This window comes from Poecile atricapillus, chromosome 1 (genome assembly GCF_030490865.1).
Source record: "Poecile atricapillus isolate bPoeAtr1 chromosome 1, bPoeAtr1.hap1, whole genome shotgun sequence".
Classification (NCBI taxonomy): domain Eukaryota; kingdom Metazoa; phylum Chordata; class Aves; order Passeriformes; family Paridae; genus Poecile; species Poecile atricapillus.
The window spans coordinates 97,223,926-97,245,668 of record NC_081249.1 but is presented as its reverse complement, the minus strand read 5'-3'; the positions used below and the strand labels follow the sequence as shown (position 1 = coordinate 97,245,668).

The 21,743-nt window shown below is 40.7% G+C and overlaps 1 long non-coding RNA gene across 1 annotated transcript in view; it reads left to right on the top strand.

Annotated features, from left to right (window-relative positions):
* The window catches only part of LOC131591016 (uncharacterized), a 58,329-nt gene extending 43,747 nt beyond the window's left edge, over positions 1-14,582 (top strand). The window contains exon 3 of the long non-coding RNA XR_009280231.1: positions 14,402-14,582. This is a non-coding gene — a long non-coding RNA (uncharacterized LOC131591016). The remainder of the gene's footprint in view (positions 1-14,401) is intronic.
* The last annotated feature ends 7,161 nt before the right edge of the window (positions 14,583-21,743 follow it).

Sequence of the window (21,743 nt, the reverse complement as noted above, 5' to 3'; positions counted from 1 at the left end):
ACAAAAAAACTAGTTCAGATAGCAGTAATGCTCAGCAAACAGGGCTCTGTGTCTGTGGGTGTCTGTGTGTGAGTGTGATACACTCAAGAAGTGCCAGACTAGTGTTAAACTGCAGGCCAGTTCTTTATAGTTTAGGAAATACTTAGGATGAGACCAACAAGAAACCTGTGGCATTACTCATGCAAGCACAATCCTTGGGGCATCACAAACGTCTTTGCATAAAGCAAGACCAGCTGGAAGAAAGGAAGAATAGTTTTCTTTAGTATTTGAATTTATTAGCCATGAAGAAAGGCTGACAAGAAATGTGAGGCATGACCATCTACAACAGGAGGCAGAGGTCAAACAAATGCTGCATATTCTGAATTCCACAGGAAACACCCCTCCAGAGGACAGCAGTTACAATCTTCAGGGACTAAAATGAAAGAAGAAAATACAAAGACAGGAGCAGAAGCAGTAGCAGAGAACGCCAACATATTCTGATCTGGCTGCTATCAATCAAGTTAGTACATTGCCCCTTATCATCTGGATATTCATTTTTCCCTCAGCAGAGCTGACTACCTGTACTTTCCCAGTCCACTGAAATAGAAAGTTCAGTCACCTCCAGAGAGCAAGCTGCAGTCCCAAACAAATTATATAATTAAGAAATAATTTTCAGAGCACTGTTCTAAGTTGTTTGAGACACAGCCCTATTGAAATCTTTGTCTCTAGGCATCCTCAGGCTCTCAATGAGGTTTAAGAGATTATTTAAAAATATAGATATTAGAGACCATGTGAATGTGGCAAATATTCCACAATGTATGTCCTAAGGCTACAAACCACCAGGCTGTTCTACCTAGCAGAAAATAATAAAAGAGCCATTAAACTCAGGCCTCGCTGAAGTCAAATGAAAGAGGAAAAATGCAAACTCTCCAAACGTTGATGTGCCCAATGATGTGTTTCAATGAGTGAAATGACTGAATTTTGTGCCTTGTGCATTTATATACTAAAGCACACATCTAAAAAGAGAGGAAGCATAGGGAAAGAAGTAGAAAAGGAGAGATCTGAGGGACAAAAAAAGACAAGCTTAGTCTGAGGATCTCAAAAGGCACAGTGACACGGTCCAGATACGCAGAGCTGAAGGAGCTCTTCAAAGTCAGTGTGAGAAAACCTCTTTCTACTCAAGACTATACTGTGCACACATCTACCAGGCATTTTCTCACAGGCACAGCCCAGACCCTGAAAATGAGTCAGATGTAGGGGCTGTGGGGTGGGGGCAGGTATGGCAGGATGACAGCCTGAGCACACCAGTGATGAGCAGGAGTTCACCCTCCTGCCACTGGCAATATCCTCCGCCCAGGAGGCACCTCCCATGAAAGCAAATGAGGTGTTAGCTGACTCAAGCAGTGCAGAGGTCACTGCTGATGAAAGACTAGTGAGCAGGAATTCAGAGGAGCAGCTTGACAGGAATGCAATGCCATGTCAGGAGCCAAAGGAGTTGAGCATGCTGCCTGCATCTATTCCTGAAAAACAGAACAGAGGGAGGTGAAGAGGCTCAGCTGTTTTGCATATAACCCAAGGAGAGAGGGCTTCGTGAAGGAGGACTGAAGATATCAAAGGAAGGTTGTCCAAAAGTGATGACAGAGGCAATGTGCTTTCTGCTGAGCTTTGTCCACCGTTTGTTGAGGTCATGCAGCCCTAGGGCTGTGCCCTGCAGCTCTGGGCCCGCATCCACCTCCTGTGCTGGCACAGGGGGCTCCAGGTGTTTGCAACCACAGCTCATCACATTATTGTGGGAAGGGAAACTGCTGCTTGAACACATGTGCTTTCTTGAAAGCAGGGGAAGACCGTGGGTGAAAAAGAAGGGCAAGAACAAACTTTTGGGCACACTTTAAAGAAAGGCAAAGCTTAGGTCTGCTCAAAACTTTTTTGTCACTTTACTGACAGAAACCAGGATTTTCAGCTAGTTTATATATTCATGAAAGGAGCTGATTTTTATAAAAAAGCTTCGTATTTTTAGGAAGGGGATTAGGAGAAGATGAAATTTTTCATGCAACTGAAAAGAATACAAACACTTCTTGATTGCACTTAATGTTGTCTCAGTGTAAAGAGCTGCCAAAATTTTCCCTATCACCTCCATGATTGAGTACAGAAATGAACCACAAGCCAATTAAATCTATTTTAAACAAAGCCTTGTAGTCAGCAGTGCCAAAATACATCTTTATCTTTAAAATAATAAATAACATTGACAAAATTTGCAAAAATAGGAAGGATTTTATGTTATGGCCCAGTTCAGGGAAAATATGTGTCAAAATACCTGAATGACCTTTTGAAAATATTTTGTGCAAAAAAACCCCAAAGTTGAAATTGAAATCATACCCTGATCCTTAGTTAGTGTCACTGTAAAGATAAGAAACAAACCACTTGTTCTTAGGTCTGGAAAAGAATGCAGGATACAATTATCAGATCCATTATTTCTCCTTTAACAAGCAATGCAATATTTCAGCCAAGAAATCTCCAGCCACCCTCAATTGCTGCTAGCAGCCAAATCTAATCTAAAGACTGGGGACATGGAAGAAAGTGGGATACAATTTCTGTCTTATCCTGAAGTCTATACCAAGAATAGCCTTCACTTGATCCAGAAGAGCAGTTTATGGCTCCAGGACTTGAATACCTTCCCTGTTGCTCACTTACATGCTTTCCTTGCAGGAAATCAGGTTCCTGCTGCCAATTATGTTCATCATCATCACTCATCCACAGAGTCTTACTAATCTGAGAGACTTTTGTTACTTTGATTGTGTGTTGCTAGGCTGAGCTGGTGTTTAACCTCTTCTTTGCTAGGTCATGGCATGTGGTCCAAGAGCACACACCTTTCTAGGAATATGGGGGGCAGAAAACTGATGGGAAAATGGGTCAGCTGGAGATGCTTCTTCCCTGCCACAGTCAGTTCTGTATGCAAGGTCTTTTTTCTTGAAAAGCACCTTTAATTTCCCAAATGCTATCTAAAAATACTGAAATACAGGATTGGTATAAACACTCCAGTTCTGAAATGAAGAGGTCTGCTCACTATTTTATTTTTCAGTTAGAGACAAAGCAGTAGAGTGTAACTGCTGTTGCTGTGCTAGGTAGCTCTTATGCTGCCCAGCACACACCTCTGTGCTAGAATGACGTTTACTGAGGGGTCAGAAGTAGCAGGGTTCTATAGAAAGACACTGCATTATGTATAGTTGGAGGTCGTCTCTTGACTCTTGGAGTTTGGCTCCTTTGAACTCCACTGTTGGCATCTCTTTTACTTTTAGACTTCCCTTTCTGATGGAAATATCCAGCACCTTAAATCAAGGCTGTATTTCTTTCCTTTCTGGAAAAAAAAGAAAGTAGAGTTAGGAGGGAAAGCATTGTCCTTCCTTGTTTTGAGTCACAGTGGAATAACGCCTCCAAGCAGCCTTTGCTTACTGGGCCTCCCAAGTAATGCTGTCAGCAGGACAAGGCAGCCCCAGGAAATAAGACACAAATATTCTCAGGTGCATGAAATAATTCTTTCATCATGCTCAGCAGGTCTCATAGGTGCTCTTTGTAAAAGTCAAATATTGATTTCTAGGTAGATGGATATCTGTGTAGGCACCCAACCCTCGCAGACAACCCTCATGAAGTATTTGCTGTCTGAAGCCCTTTCAGTTACTCCCCTTTCCTATTCAGATTTTCCTAAAGATTTTCAGTTGGTTGATCAATTTTTTAATTTGCCTGCCCTTGTGCTTAGATTTGCTAACTCCTTCTGAGTCCTGGCTAAGCTGGCTTTAACACACATAAGATTATTCAGATACAAAATTGTTTTCAGAGAAAGAGGCTGTGGCCGTCTGATGCCTGTGACAATTCATAGGGAGGGAGTTATTTCATGAGACACAATTCCTTAAAAGAATAGAAAAACACAAGAAAAGGGCATTGTAGTAACACAATGAGCAGAGCTGGTCCTTGTTGAGGGAAGATAGTTAAACCAAAAATGGGTTAAGAATGAAGTTTGGTACTTAATTTTGGTATCTCAATTTTTTGTGGCATGCTGGCATTGCTTGCAAAGAGTGAAATTTAAGTGAAATGTCCTATTTTGTCCTTTTCTGTTCGCAAAGGTCCAGCCACTGCCTTGTCCCCATAAAATGATATGAAAAGGAATACAGCTCTGGGGCTTCCTATGCACAATAAATCCATTTAGCTGCCAGAATACAATGTCCAGAGTCCAGGCCCCAATTTCTGTGTCTGAAATTTCCAGGTACTGAATTAAAATGACAAAGTCTGTCTGGGTGATGATGCTTAGCTCATTGTCTTAGGATGCTGATGCATCACACAGTCCCTTTTTTCCCCTGTAAGTGGCCTTCTGAAATGTTGAGATTCTCTTCCTCTTATGTGCTTTGGATTTATTATCTAGAAAGTGAGCTTGTTTGGGGAATAAAAGTCATGCTTTTATCCAGGTGTAGAAGGTGTATTTTCCTATGCCTATTTCCAGCATGAAAACTGACAGTTTTCACTAACTGGGTAGCACCTTGATGGGTCTCGTGTTTTGCCATCCTCACTTTTACTGTTACTCTGCCTTCAGGATTTCATTTGCATTTCACCCATTGTCCACAGGTCTATGGTCCAGCCTGTGGAACCCAGGGAAAAATAGCCCCTAAAAATCTAGTTTTGGATTCTTCCCACAGACTGTCCAGCTGTTCCCATTTGGCTTTCTGTCCTCTATATTGTTTTTGTATACTTTTCACTTATGGGTTTGTATCTGCTTCTGTTTTTCTCTGATTTGCAGCAGATACCTGGGTCTGTTCACCGGCATTTGAATGAGAAAATCCTTTCTATCCAGAATTATTCCCATTGCTGAGTGTGCTGGAATCTACTCCCTGGGTATTTCCTGTGCTTTGGCCATGTAACAGTTAGTCACTATATTTTACTCTGGCTGCCTCATTTCTGGGAGCTTGCTTCAGACTCCATTGAGTTTATTGCCTACACTGTGTCAAACCACAGTTCATTATTGTCGTCATTTTATTAAAATAGTCTCTAAGTGCACCAGATTCTGAACGCTTGACTGCAATATTCCACGGAGATCTACTTTATTTTTATATTGGTCAAAGCCAACAGTAAAGCTGCCATTAACAGCCAAGCTAACACCTTTGTGAAGTGCTTCCATGCTTTTCCAGTGCCTGGCATTTAGTTGTTGGCCCTTAAATGCGGTATCTCGGCCCTGGGTACATATTGCTTTTGCATACCAGAGGTAAAACACACTTCTATTGCACAGGAAGCAGCATTAAACTAGCTGAAATCCAGTTCTATATTTAGAGCTTCATGCATTCTTTATAAGTTTTGTGTTATCTCTTCTGATCTGAAAAGGAAAGCAATGCATTTGGCCTTTATGCCATATATTAAACTCTAGAGTGTTAAATAGAAAGGGGAAATGTGTATGAGTCGATAAGTGATCTTTAATATGTAAAACATGCTGCTTACTTTCTTCAGATCTATGGGAGAGATACTGTCTGGTTTGTGTGTAGCACAACAATTCAAAAGTGTGTGTATTTTAATGCCAAACTCATAGGGATGTGATAATGAAATGCAGATTCCTGAGAACTTTACAGCAAGGTAGGAGAAAGTCAAAGAGAAACAGCGTATGTGAAGTGGAGGCAAAATACAGAGCATTCTTTTAGCATTTTTGTTCTGTTGATATTTTATTGTTTCATACAGCCTGAGCAATAAAACTGTGGAGCATTTGAGACCCTGTCATGCCTTTAGGTTGAGCTTTTCCAGGGAAAGTGGGAAAACATGTGTACAGTAATATTTATCTTGTGTGTGAATAACTGTTCATGAAGTATAGTCATACTGAGAATCTCGTTTTAGTGCAAGTGAAACTCTTTAGATAATCATGTCTGGATATTTTTAATAGCTCTTGGTAATATCTTATCCCCTTCCACTCTAAGTGCCTTTGAAAACCCTCCAAGTGCTCCAGGAAAATGCTTTAGAGCAGAGCTATATGTGTAACAACTTCAGGTATTATCAAGAAAAACTTAGATAAGAAAAGATGTTCAAACCATGTATTTTCCAGTCTTCTACAATTAAGACCCACTGGTCTAACTGTAAAACTTAGATGGAGGAATAAAAATATGCAACCTCCTCACCAAACCCACTATAAAGGAATTCATTCCATTAGGTTTTTGAGACAAAGTACAACAGCTTAATCATTGGGTAGGGCCAGTGAGCTGAGTGTGAGGAAAGAAAACCATGACCTCAATCACGCAATGCCATCCAAGTGAATAAACTGGCAAAATCTAATGTTTGAGGCCCTGGCTTAAGCAAACACGATCAAACTCCTAATGTAAACAAAAAAAGGTAAATTTCTTTAATAGGTCAGCAATGAGTTTAATCAAAGAATAGAACCTTACAAGCATAATTTTGTTTCCATATCTTGTAAAAAGAATTACAGTCATAATAATAGATTCCTTTCCCTGAGACTGATTTTACAGCAACTCTGAGTAATTATGTACATCTGGTGATAACTTTAAAAACTGCAGTTATAAAAGAAGCTAAACTAAAGACTACAGATTCCCTGAGCTGTATAGATCAGGTTTCAGAGCCATATCCATTAAGATGCCCTTTAAAGGACAAATACTGCTTCAAATTTGGAAAGACTCAACTTTAAACTTATTTATAACATTGTTATTATTTACGTCCTTATTTCAAAAATGGTGGAAAAGCACATGAAAGTTTTTGCTGAACATCTCTAATTAAGTTCAACCCAAGTGCAACTAGTGTTGTATGGTAGAAATTTCACAGTGAAATTGACTGGACTGATAGTTGACCACGATATTAATATTTAGAGAAATTTTCAAAAGCCCCTTCCCCATATTTATTTGTATGAAAACCTAATCCAAAAAATGTGTAAAGTATACATTTTTCATCATATAGTTCAGAAATCTGTCAAGCACTCCTAGCTGGCTCATCAAACCCTGACCAATAATCCATCTTCCCTGCTCGACTCAAATATCCCAGACATCTTGGTCTTGTCATATAGCTGTCATTTTTCAAGCTATCCATCAAAGAAGAGTTTCCCTTCCTTTCCCAAAACAGACATCCTTTCTCCCTCCATCACCCATCCCCCCCTCCCTAAATTTCCAGGCAATTTTAGGTACTAGAATAGTGTTTGATAAAGAAATGAGGACCTTGGGAGCAGTGTTCTTCCACCATATCATGAGGGTTTGGCAGTGCTTATGTTGATTCCTAGCTATTTATCTTGCCATTGTGCTCTTATCGGAATGCCTCACAATCTTCTGGGTACTCAGAACAACTCTGTGAGATAAAGGACAATTCCTCCATCACTCCTTTAGCAACTAGATCCAAAATTTGGAAATGCAGCCAGGGGGAAGTGGAAATGATGAGGGATGTTACCAATTTTGAGTGCTTGAACAGTTCTAATGTAGCACTAGGTCTGACCTCATCACATTATGAAGCCACAGGACTTGTAGGATCATAATAGATTCATTAAGGTTGGAAAAGACCTCTAAGATTACCAAGTTCAGCTATTAACCTAACACTGCCAGGTCCACTCCCAACAGTGGATGCTGCTTAATCTGTATACCTGGCAGGGAGAGGGAAAGAGTTATCAGAGGCTCCCAAGGGACCCCGCTCCAGCTTGCCCAGGCACTCAGCGCTGCAGGCCTGGACCACTTCCATCCTCTCTTGGGAGGGTGGGTCCCTGAGGAGACAACAATACCAGTGGACCTCCTCTCTTGGTTCACCAAAGTGTGCTGTACGTGTCTTGTGCCTCTCAGCTGTAGGAAATGCGTGTGGAGTTGTAAAAGCTGGCGTCCCATTGCTGATTAGTCAGTTCCCTCAGCCAAGAGAGCTGAAACCCAGGTGGTGAACCTGGGATGAACATTTCTGTCTGTGCTTCAGTTTCCTGTACAGCATATTCCTTTGTTGCCAATGCCCATGATACTAGACTTCCCCTGCCACACCCTGCATGTTTAGGAAAAGGAGAGGAGGATGGCAGGGAAAGACAGGGCCACAGAGCTTCATTTCAGCCCTTTGTACTGCTGAGGTGTTGGCAGCTTCATGCAAAGCCACACTGGGGATCTCCAGCAGCAGGATTTTCACCACCAGAGAAACCTGGCCCTCAGAAATATCTTCAGCAGCTGTTGGGAAGCATGGAAGTTCTGCATGATGATTTTGGGGAAAAAGGATTTAGCATGATTTGTTTGGGGAAAATACCTCTTGTGGCTAATGGATGTAGGGTCACACAAAAACACAATACCATAGCAGAGTACCTGGGAGCCCAGGCTAGACAGGCCTCCCTTTTCTGGGCTTATTTATATTTTTATTGAATACAGAAGTGACTGGTTATTTTATATAACTATTTCCAGGGTATTTTTTTGTATTTTCAAAAGGTACCAGAAATCATTTGAGGAGGGGAGCAGAAAGAAAATCTATATGCCTTTGGGTCTGTCCACTGAATTCAATAGGAGACACTGGGTTTTGTATGTAGAGGGAGATTAGCAGGGCAGAATATCTGCCTGAAAATGCACATACACATGCATATGGTATGTGCAGTACAGGAAATAAACTTATTTATATGTCTCTGTTTATGTATGTTTGGTGATCTGACATTCAAATGATCTGTATAAAAATTCAGTCTTTTCCTTTTACCTGACATATAATAAACTCACTGTCAAGTCAGGACAAAATTCTTTTGCCAAACGCTCAACCTCTGCTTCATGGGGTCGTGGTGATGTGTAATAAAACAGAATATAATTAAAAACACATTCTAAAATTATTGTTAGGATTTTTCTTCTAAAGTATTTTCCTGAAAAACCAGACACTTTACTAGCATCAGTCCAATTACAGGACCCAGAGGGAAGGGAAATTATAAGTAATAATTTTAGAAATAGCCCCAGGATGCACTTTGTGTGCCTCTGAGCCAGAAAAACCCCAAAGAGCATAAGTCTGGAATATAGTAGCTGGCTCATCCCCAGGCAGAGCTGCAGTCTCACTGAAAGCTTGACAGACACACTGCAATGCATATATCACAAAAGCATCACCAGTAGCACTTAGCCATTCAGTTCTGGTCCTCAAAAGTGACTTGATTTCAGGAGAGAAAAACTGGCAGATATTTTTGGGGATAAATACTAAGTGTCATTGAGGCTCTGCTTCCATATCCCCTTGGAATGATTTCCTTGTGATAATTGTTCAATATAATTGACCTTAACCCTGTTCCTTCAGTGGCCTAAAAAGAAATGTAATTTCATAGAATGAGTCGTTCTGGCCACAACCAGACTTGCAGAGGCCACAAGATCACAACTAAACATACATTTTTGTAGCTGTGGCTCCTGGAGCAGCACTCATTAGTGAGGACAGTAGTGACTTTCATTGTGAAAGGGGATATTTAGTGAATGTTTTATTTGATGCTACCAGACAGGACAAAGCATGCTTGTCTGTTTATGCTTATGCTTTCAGCTCTATTTGACAAATCAATACTGGAAGAGTTTTCTTCCTCCATTTTAATTCTTAACTTTCCTTGCTCCAGCATGAAGTAGGATGGAGAAGAAAGAGGCACTTAGCATCTGAGTTTTGGAACCAGCTCTTGTAAATCTCAGCAGCCAGCCGGCAGCTGACATCTCCTAATGAGAATGATCCTTTGCTGCAAACAGCCAAGTTCCTTCTTCTGGGTTCTGCTGCTGCCAGCATTCTGCTACAGAAAGACTCTCAGGGGCAAAAGATATGTTAGAAAATAGTAGCAGAAAGGGAAATTGTATTGGCTGCAAAGCTGTCAACCCAAATCAGATGTTAACTTCCTTCCTTACTTTCAATTTAGTGGAAATAAGCTAAGGATTTTAAAATGCGACTTTTCATCAAATATGATCCTATTTTTCACTCCCTGTGTTAAAACGTGCCATTATATTAGTGCTGTCTTGCTTTTAAGTTTCTGAAGTGAAAGAAAAATATCTTATTTTTAATAGACTGGAAATGTAGTAGCACAAGAGTCATTTGCACCTGAAATTTCCTTTTTCTCACTTCCCTCGACACACCCCATTCAAATCCACAAAGGCCTTTTAAACATTTAGCACATGAGAGATTTTTGTGTGGTCAGATTGTTTTCCCCATGGCACTAATAGTTTTGCCTGCTGTTACGCTTTCAACATAAAAAAGCGGGACATATTTTTTATATTCCTTTTATTTTTATTTTTATTTTTTTTTTGTTGGTAGGTTGGTTTTTTTCTAGTTTTTGATTAAAAAACAAAAAGTCAGAGCTCTACAGGGGGCAAGGAGAGAAGTTGTTTGTATAGACACATGCCACTTGTTTCTTCCATTGGGCTTCCTTGGAAGCTTGCAGCATGCCTGCCCAGACTTTCCACGATGTTTGGAGTTCTCCTTAGTCTTCAGCTGTGGGAGAATTTTCCTGGGAAATTCAGCTCACCTCTCTTTTTTCTCAAAGCAAATTACAAGTACTTCAGGTCTCAGAGAGAAGCCTCTGACATGGGTGCTGGAGACTGAGAGCCAATCGAGAGTGTTAATGATAAACCCTTGCGATCATTAACCTAATATCTTGGTTGTCTTTATGGGGAATGTGTGAACCAAAAAGAGTCCACACCTTTTATATAGGTGCTTGGGTATGGCAGTCCTGAGCAGACAGGTAGGCAGACATCTGATGTTTAAAATGCATGATGCATAAGAGACAGCCTCGGCTCTGTACACACAGCAGAGAGGGAGAAGCTGGCTGTGTTCTTGCTATAAATTACCAAAAGGAATGAAATTCAGAGTAAATGCTGAGACTTTTTCATTAAATCAATCCATTGCCACTACTCAATGCATCTTGTGTCCTCTTTTATTGTAGCATGTTGCACAGCAATAGTGGATACCATAAATGATCTCTATAATCTTCTGGATCTCTAGGTGAAATAAGTATAGGCTCATTATCTTCAACTTTTCCTACTTTTTTTTACTTCAATCAGGTCTTTAATATCTTCTTAAATGTCTTTTATTTTGTATTTACTGTATGAGAAGGTACAGGAACTCATTCTGGAGATGGTTATATATTTGTGAATGATGTAGGTCTAGAGTCAAGCTGAAGTGGATGCCTTGTTAAAATTAAATTGCTGTACAGGGGACCTACCTGTGCCGGAAGAAATAGCAAAGAGTAGAGAGCAAGATTCCTATGTACTTTTACTCTTCTGTGCCCTTTTCTTTATTAATCAATTTTCCTGCTGGGGAACAGGCCTTGTTTAATTTAGTGATGCAGTCTACTAGCCCTGTTGTCAGGACCTGTGGACAACATTATAAATTAAAATTTCTGTTTGGGGAAATGGTGCAACTGGCCATAGGGCTGCTTCAGGCATGGAAGGAAAATTGAGAAACTAAGTCATACTCAATCTTTCCCCCATCAAAGGAACATATAAATGTTCTTAAAATTGCTCTTGTAAGTTTGTCACACTGAAAAACCAGTAATCAATCCTATATATATATGGCCTGCAAATAGCCCATACAGGCACTCAGAGCTGCCCAAGTCATCACTTCTCTGGAGGTCTCTGGAGTTGCACAGCCTGTCCACTTTCTTCATCCCCAAAGCATCAGTGAAAAATGCTTGATAAAGTTATAAACCCATTAAGGTTGGAGGCAGACAGTCATCCTGGCCTAGTGCCCATCACAAAAGTAAATGAGAAACACCGCAGAAAGTTCCTGGCTGTAAAATACATGCACACACACACCACTCTTGGAAGAGACAGACAGACCTTTCAGCCTGTCTTTATCAGTTCAGTAGGTCTACAGAAAACCAGGCAAGACTCAGCATCAATAGCTAAACCCCCAACTCTGAAACCTTGTGTAACTTTTGCACCGTGTACCTTATGTGGATGGATATGCTGGGAAAGAAAATATCTGCGCATGGATCAGATGCCCACAGCCTGGCCTTTCCTGGAGGCACTTCCTGAATGTCCAGCCAGTCACAGTGGTAGACAAATTCCACCCCTAATTCTTGAGAGTTAAGACTTCAAACCAGCTGTGAATTTTCTTCTTAAGGCAGGCTTGGATTTGCCAAGAGGAGGAGCACTGTCCATGGCTGCCCAGGGGGAACACAGCTCCTAGGTGAGCACACTTGGATGTGGCTCTGAGCACAACCCCTTGAGAAGTTCAGGTCAGCTGCAATAAGACATCTCAGGCCATCATCCTCTAAAGTGACAGTGACAGCCAAATGGGATTGTGGCAGCAGCATAGACCAAACCATAGACAACATTTACAAAAAAACTAAATAAAGTGGTTGGGCTCAAAGGCAATGTGTAAGACAGCATTTGGCAATTGCTCTTTTTAAGGAGGTATATTTTAATGGTATTTTTGTATCATGCAGATATTGCAAATATGAATTGCTCACCAGTGAACACTCATCTTGCAAATATTTCAGCACTAGCTGGATCTTACTTTTTCACATAAAAAGAATATATCACAGAAAAAATAGGACTATCTCCCACATGGTCAGGTTTTAGCAGAAATTAAAATCTTAAATATCTCTTATTTATTGCTCTGTTAACTGGTGAAAGAAAGCAAGCCTGGAAACATGCCAGTTAGCAACTGGTGTCCAGGAGAGTCAGTGTCTTTTCTAACTGGTTTCAAAGACAGATCTTTTTAGCTGGGTAACTTGCTTATGCAGGCTTATCTTGAACAGGAGAGAGAAAAAAATACATTATATCTTTATCATATTATAACTTAAAATTTGTGAATGTTTTGGGGTCTCAGCCAGACTGGGGCTTTATTGCATAAGGACCGGTGCAGACAGGGAGTCTATGAGCAGTCGCAGGCTTTGCACTTTTAGTCTGAACATTTTTTTTTCTGGAAACTATAGCTGCCACACAGAGATTACTGCCTGAAAATCTCACTTTATTTTTAAAGGAGTATGTTTCTCACCCACAGTGCCTGGAAATGAAAGTTCTAAATGCTCCAGCACCAGAACACACATAAAAAGACTGTAAAATGAAATTGTCTGCTTTCATGGTGTTAAGTCAGTCCTGTGATTGATTGAGAAAGGAGAGGGTGTCAGGAAAGGAAGGTGTTATTGAGGGTTTCTGAATGCTGGAGTTGGGCAGAACGGCAGGTCATCATGCTTCCTTCCCATTACAAAATTTACCAATTTTAAGCAGACACCATTTTAATCAGACCATCTGCAGCCAGAATATTGGCCAGTTCTCTGACACCAGCATCTGTGGGCTGCCCTGTCATGACATAACAGAGCACTGGAACTCAGGGATCTTCAGGGATGTTTCATATGCTAAAAAATGCAATTCACATACCCACATAATTGTGTGTTTCTGCTTCTGGTCTTTGTGAGAGCTCTTTCTTCAATGTCCATCCTATGTTACTTTGGCTTGTGATGCAGTTTTGGGTTGCCACCCACTCAGAGCTCACAACAGATCTAGGCAAAACAATTGCAGTTCACCATGAGGAACACTAACCCCCATTTCCATCATAATCAAGACACAAATAAGCTTTCATTCACTCATAGCCACCTTCATTTCAGAAGCTTGGTCTTTTGAGTGGAGAAACCACCCTGATACCAATGAATCACAGAGTTCCTGATGCTTACTCTCTACATAATTGCTACCACAGCATTTCTCAGGCATGATGAGACACTATTCCTTTCCTACTTTGAAGAGGAGCCATATTGCTGCTTGCTGGACCTCTTCAATATTCAGGCCCCACAGTTCAGAGAAAAACAGCTTCCATATGTTTTGCTTTCTGACAGACTCCTTTGGCCACTGCTCAGAAATATTTGAGTTATAGCCAGGCATCAAGCCAGGATGGCCTTCAGGTCAGCTGGTATGGACTCTCCATGACTAAGTCAGAGCTGGAGGAGGCTCTGGAGGTAGAAAAGTTATTTTTCACATAAATCCCCTTGTGAGGCTTATCTTGGAGTTAAACTTTGCTATCTGACCAACAAGGTCAATCCAGTAAATTTGGCTTGAAAAAACAAGATTTAGGTAAATTAAAGGACATAGAAAGCTACAGCAAACAAATGAAATGAAAAAGAGAGAAAACGCAGAGTGGGTTCTTTTGAAACTTATGGGTAATTTTTTTGAAAGGGGAGAAATTTTTTAAAGTTTTTAAGATTTTGCTTAGTTTCTCTTTCTGAAGAAGAAAGAAAACAGAATCATAGTTTATATCTCTAACTAAAGATCACTTTTAGAGCCTTTCAGATTTCAGGCACCTTCTTCTGTGTTTTTGTTTTCTCCTTGTTTGTCTGTTGTGTGGGTTGGTTATTTGGTTTGTTTGGGGTTTTCCCCCTCTTTGTCTTTGTGCTGTATTTATCTGATTTTTTTCATTCATCTTTCTACATTTCCTTCTGGGCTGGAAAGCTAGTACTGCCTGTTGACATCATCAGCCAGTTTCTCAAATGTTGACCTCAGACTCTGTTTTTCAGGCTTCTTTTAGGGTTCTTTATGGGACCAGGACACTGCACAGAGCATGAAGCAATCGTGGAGCTGGAGGTGGGAACTCTTCTGTTTGCATGTCACAATGAAAACTGGGAACACCCAACACCTGCAGAGACAAAGATGGACTGGAAAATATTCTATTCATGTCCATTTGTCTTGAGTTTCTGTTTGTTCTCCACCTTTACATTAAACTTGTTTTTCCTATTGTCTTATTGGATCAGCAAACCAAGTTAAATATTGATCCGTGGACCTGATTTTTCACTCTGTCTCCTTATGCTGGTAGAACCAGAGTTACAGAGGCCAAGAGGACTATTCTATCACCTAATTCATGTAGTTTGGTTTAATGAATTTTAGGAATGGCATATTAGATCCTGCCCTGTGTCACACCATTGATGCTAGATCAGTTTGTTGAAAACCCGTGAGAAGAAGGGCACAACACAGCATCCCTTCCTCTGGTGTTCACTTCTCTCTGCTGCCATTGAGCAGTGTAGGAACTTCCTGCACTGGAGACTGTGCTCAGTTTAACAGCCACTGATGAAAGGAATCTAGATCAGTGCTGAGATCTAAGCAGAAGCCCCCTGGGTTTCAGCACACTTAGGTGCATGCTTAGCTCACGCCAAGGGTGGAACCTGCTCTGCTTGTTTGTGAAATGACTTAGGGATCTACAAAGGTCCACTCTCTCAAATCCATCACCTGGTGTCAAATTGGGATTACATCCCCTCTGCCACAGCACACCCAGGCCAGTGGGTGAGTCATTCCTGTTTGCTCTCACGCAGCTGCAGGCTGCTCGAACAGCCTTTTCCCCTTTCACGGGGCAAGGAGTGGCTGTTTGGTTTCTTAGCAGCACGGTCGGGTAAAAAGGGGAGCTGCATGTAAAGAAAGGCACTTATTGTAGCTTGTGTTTGCACTGAAAATTTTGAAATCAATGCAAACAGGGACATCAAATATAAGCCATTTCTCAAATATGGTCTCAAGTCTGACAAGTGTGAGAGAGAGATGACCTCTACCTTGCTGGATGTTAGCGTTGCTGATAGGACTAACATAACATCTGCAGTTGTTCAGAGACCTCATGATGGATGGTAAATTTTCCAGTCACAAAGTTCTTTTTTTAAATTTTTTTCAATTCGAAACACTGCGTCATTTAATCCCTGATTATACCCAGCATTTGTCCACAGCGTGCCAAACTGTACCTCATGGATGCTTTTTCTTTTTTCCTAAAGAAACCATAGAAGACATATGAGAAGCAAGCAAGAACATAAATAATCCAAAATTTAGAAGGCAAAGTCCTTCACTCTGGAGACATGCCTGGTAAATATTAGAAATAGGCTATATACCATGTAACTTCCACAGAAGCAGAACAAGAGAAAGGCTGAATCATGGTGAAGTTAGACCGGGACAAATAATCAAGAAATGTCAGCAGGAAAATTAATCTCTGTAAAACTCCAGATGTAAACTAAGAATCAAAGAAAATATCAGGGGACAGACCATCTGTAAAAGACATAAGAAATGAAAACGGGAATAATCTCTAAAGGATGGTGGTCTGAGTACATGATTTGTACTAAGTTGCTTCAGTGACTGTAACACTGGTCACAGGGCTCTTCAGTCATGTAGGGGGGGCGAGCAGGTGCTATCAAAGCACACAGCAAATATACACGAAGACCTGCTGTTGTGCCTGTCCTAAACAAGTGAAAGGCTTGAGAAAGCAGGTTTTGGCTAAGTTTTCTCTGTCCCTCATATGACTTTGCCCAGTAGAGCTCTGGTTCCATGCTGGGGTCAGAGGCACAGAGTGTGTGCCCTTATCTATGATACCTGGCTCTGACATCCAAGAGAGCTGAATTTCACATAACACCATGGAGACAACAGTTAAATAGAAAAACTGGGAATGTCAGTGTGTAAGTTAGAGTTTTCTTAAGTCAGTGGGTGAGAAAGTTAGAGTTTATGGTTTAAGCTATTTTAGAAAACAAAAGACAAGTGGAGGATTTAGGCTGTTGTCCCTTCTTCCTTCTTCATCTTCTTCTTCTAGGGATTTTTGGGTAATAAATAATAAGTTATTGGATAGAAGATGCTGCAGTGCAGCACACAGGTGACAGGCCACTGGGTCACTAAGAAAAATAATTTGCTTGGCATTTGTTAATTGGATAAATGAACATATAAAAGACCTTGAAGAGGTTCTTCATTAGCCATTTTGCACCTCTCTATCTTACTGCATATAGCTTCTTGTACTCTGTATATATGTAATATAGAAAAGGAAAGAATAATCTACCAAGTCCAAACATGAGAAGACAGTCTCTGTCTCGTCACTCTCAGTCCTAAAAGAAAAGGACCCTGTTATTGATGTCACAACCCCGAGAGTTCCATGTGTCAGGACCCTTGAAGGATGTTGCTCAGTCTGTTAGCAGGATTGAGGTGCTGAGCATTTCCTGGCATTGTTTTCCTCAGAGGACTATGACCCAACAAACTGTACATCTCATGATTTTGAAGAAGGAGCATCTAAAATGAGAAACTACTTGGGAATGGGTCACAGACCTCTTAATTCACAAGATCATCTTCTATGTCAGCAAAGTAATTAAGTTTAAAAAAAGAGTGAGTTAAATAGCAAGGGGGATAAAAGCAGTGCAGAGAATCTGTTCAATTGAAGATAAACAGATCCAAGACAAGGGTCCTTTTTGAACTAGAGAGACTTTTGAAAATGATATAGATATTCAATTCTTCTGATATTTCTGAAATTCTTGTCGTAGAACTGATCTGCTTTCAGACAACACTGAAATGCTGCTAACATTCCTTTTTGATTTTGGTGGAAATCTTTATTTTGCAACTTTTGTGTTTAGGTGACCAGATGTAAAGAGGCACAAAGAACAGCACCTTTTGAAAACTTCTCAGTTTTACTTAAGATAAGCAAATACAGCTGTGTCCAAGTTTTCAGTATAATTTGTACTTTTCTCTACTTACTACAGGAAATTCCTTGAATATTTTTAAACACTGAAGTTATCTAACTGCAAAGGGCAACTCTCATTGGCTACTGGCAGGATTTTAAGGGTCTGTGCTGCATGTTTCCAAATCTCAAGCAGAAATCCACTCATATTCAAGTCATGGTCAATGAGCAAAGTCAGTTCTTTAAAGCAGACAAATGAAGGTTTCTCATCCTAATCTTCCTTTACCTCAGTCTTGGGGACCCTTGCTCTGCTGTTCCTGAGTTACAAGAAATGCCTTGGCAATTGGGATGAGTCTCTCACAGACTATTAGGAAGTTCTGACATATACAGGCTGCCAGTTAAATGTAGGAGAAAGCTGCATCATTGCTGACATCACACAGGAAAAACTGAGGGTGAATCTGCAAGCCACCATTCTCTTTTGGGACGTTCTAGGAGCACTCACACATATCTCAAAATGAAGAGATATGAACTGCAGCCATCAGGGCTGCTCACAACCTGCAAGCAATGCACCTCCTCCAGGCACATGCAGGACTGCAGCAAATGCAGCAGACGTGCCTGCGCTTGTTTATTGTTACAGCCAGGGGCTGTGGGGTCAGAAAAGGAGTTGGCGAACTGCAGAGACATTTAAATCTGTTTTGGGCCTTGTGTTTGTTCATGTTTTACTTGGGCATGCTCAGAGAATTCTCCCCTCTTTCTGCAGCAAGGGCCTCCATTTATAACAACATGGAAAGCAATCATCTAGTCTTGCCCCAGTTGGATTACACACTATGGAAAATGTGTTTAATTATGAAAAATTAAAGACAAGGAGGATGTGTTTAGACTAAGAATGTAGACAGTTTCTTGGCTAGAAGCAAAGCTGAACAAAAAGGGTAAGAATTCTAGAACAATTGTGAAGGATTTATTTACATTTTTTAAAAATCTACACATGTTTTCACTTAAAGCTCTTGGGAGGGTTATTTCAAAGATGAGGACTCCTGGCTGTTTGCCTTAATCTCTGCCTCCATTCCCCCTGCTTGCAAGTTGAACTTTAATGTAGAGACCAGGGCAAAAGAAAATGCATGTCAGGTGTGACATATCAAGTGACACAAAAGTTCAGTCACAAGCAACAAATTTTAAATTGGTCAAGTACTGTGTGTCCTTTTGGGTCACCTTTTTGGTGTGTTTTGCAAAGTTCAGGCCACAGACATTTTCCAGAGAGTTTCTAGTCTTGCTGCCAATGAGAAGTAAAATGTATAATCTTAAGGTGTATTTTTTCTAAGCACTCCTGAGTCACAAAATGAAAAGAAATAATCCAACCTTTTTTTTTTTTTCACAATAATTTTTCTTTAAGGATTTTGGTTTGGCATTATTTGTTTTGTGTTTTGATTTTTTTTTTTTTTCTCTTTTCCTTCTGTTCTCTTTACTATACCTTCAGTGTGGGTTACACTTAATCTCTTCTGTAAAGCCTCAATAATCCTAACCCTACCTTCCTGGAACGCCAAAACCCAGCAGTATAGTTGATCTGCAGGGCCATTAGAGCTATTAATCACAAATGATTCAGCACAGTTTAAACAAGAAGAGAGAACAGATATACATGCCATCCTCAGTCAGATTAAATTCTGGCTGCCCTAATGTTCTGACTCAGTTATGTAGGCCCCATGAACAATTTTCATGATAACACAAGAAAAAAAAAGTCAGCAGAGGAGAAAACTACAGCAAGGGAAGGGTACGCTCTGGATTTCTTCAGCCAAATCTTCCTCCTTTAGAAGGGACGATGCTCATGCCACAGAGCTCTTGCTCAGGCTGCAGCTTGCCTGTGGAGCAGAGGCAGGATCACCCTACCTATGGTTTACCTTCCCTAAAGAGCTGTTATTACTACAGAGACACCTTAGGCTCTGAATTAAAGGTCAGAGCTCTTATCCATAGCTGGGAGTCTGGACTGCAGGGCGAGGTAGCTGACTATTGTCTGAGAGCTCTGTGGCAGCCAGAGGAAGAATGACCAGAAGGAGGGGGGAAGGGGACACTTCCACATATGTGATTTTGACACTGTGAACTTCAGAAAAAGATGTGCCAAACACTAAAAAAGGGCTTTAAACTCCTTTTTGAGTGTTTTGAAATTTCTGACCTAGGATAACACTGTATGCCAAAATTAAATTCCAGCTTTTCTGAGCATCCGTTGCCGCTTGGCACATGATGTGTGCAGACTCAAGACGCCCAAAGAGAATTTCACCTGAATTTCAAATACAACAGCAGGATTCTCAAAAGCATGGTAAAATCAGACATTTTGAGTTTGTAGTCATTATGAGATCTCAGAAGATTTGAGGCATCTTTTTAAGTAGCAGACCTTCACCTCTGTACTCATGCACCTGTAGCAGGGGCAGGAAACAGTAGCGAGCAGAACTAGGACAGTGGTTTTGGTGATAATCATAGTAGATACAGATTTCTTTGATAACTAAATTCTACACTTCAAGCCCCATAGAGTCAGCCACCCTCAGCACAAGGATGACTTTTAGCAAGAGTGGATTTAGTACTGCAGCTGTAGCAGGTAGTGCCATTGGAGTTTCCCCTTTAAGAATTGAGGGAGGGTCACACCTTTAATTGCTAAGGAGAAATAATGGCAGCAAGAAGTTCCATCACAGTGTTGGTTTTGTCAGCCACCTAGATAATCCCCACCTGTGAACTTCCTGTCCCACCTCCAGGAATGTACAGCTCTGAGACAGAAAGCAGGCAGTCAATTCCGAAACAGGCAGGTAATTGCTTGGCAGGGACTTCATTGGCTTGAGCTTTGAGCCAGAAAATGGACATTTTCATGATAGTGGCATACAGACAGAGGATTCCTTGCGGGAAATAAATCTTGTTCTCAATCTCTTCACAGGTGACAACCCCATCTGTTTTTTCGCTTTGTGCACCACATGCTTATATCAATTATATCTTCAGAAACTAAAAATTAAACATAAAAATGGTTTCCTAGGTATGAATGGAGGTAAAAGCAATAAGTCCACCATTATATAATGAATAAACTGATTATAAACTGCATCACAGCAAACATTAATGGTCATGATTTAATGCCACATCAAAAATGGAAATATAAAGAATATTTTTAAATTTGGGAACTATACAAAAGAAGCAGGAATGATTCCACTGAAAAAATGTAGCATTATTTTTTTCATCCTTGCTTGCTTTGTACTAGACAGGAATCCATTAATATCAAGTAAGGCCTATTTTTAATCCCCTAGCTAAGCCCCAACTCTAGACCCAGGAGAATTTGTATTGAAGCAGAAACATGTCAATCATTTTGGCCAATTAAGCACAATAATAAACATGAAGCAAGGAAAGAGATGTGGGCAGTATTGCTAGGATGAGGAGAGCAGTGTCTGCACATTTTGAAAGCTTGTCTAGATTATGAGGTTAGCTCAATGAAAAGTCATCTACAGCTTGTCTCCTAGGTCCAGGGGATATTCCTGATCTATAGCTTATTCATTTCCTGTGCTGATGACACATGCATTCAGTATGTGGCAAATGGTAACAGGATTACATTTCACACATATTTCCCTGAGTTTTTGTTTCCTGAGTACTCCCCATGCTTCTGTAGTATGCTTCAGGCTAACAGCAATTCAAATGATCACTGGGTTTATCTGGGAGCTTGTGAAATAAATCAAGTGCTATTTGCATGCAGCAAGCTGACTAGATATGCTGGTAACAACAGTCTTGGTGATGCTCTCAGCTGACAAGGAGGCAGCTAAGAAATTTCTGTTTGATTTTTAGCTGTTCTTTAAGCTTATCTTGTAAATGGTAACACATTTTAGTTTGACATCTAAGAGAACAATGTCAATGATTTGCAGAGGGCATCAAAAGTTCTACTGAATTTTTATTGTTTTTATTGATGTCCTAGTTTTCCTGCCTCTGCCTGCTCAGTTACTCTTCCACATTAATTGAGTGGACCTGCAGCAGGGATTTGTACCAAGCTCTACAGGTAAAGCAAATGACAGGAAACAGAAGCTGTGCAAATCGCCTCTGAAGGCGATGTACATAACCCCCTAAAATGTACCGGCTTACGTTGCCACGCAGTTAGGAAAGGAAAGGTGAGTTCTGAATAAATTTAGTAGCCATAAAATGTAAAACCATCCTGGGATTAGCTGAGGACCTAGGCTCTCTGTCTCTAGCAATAGCCCAGCTCTGAGATGATCAGAATTCTGGGCAGAAAAGCCCACGTGCAGTGTGTACACATCCATGGTGTCTCGTGGGGGTCAGAAAGAAAGCGGGAGAAGAGGGGGAAAGTCTGGCTTGCTGCCAGCTCACATTTTCATTTCGAACAAATGTGTGTAAAGAGTTTAGATGGAGTCCCTGAAGACACTGTTTATCTGCTCAGCTTCAAAGAAAGCCGCCACAGGAGGACTGTGATGAAATCTGGTGCAATT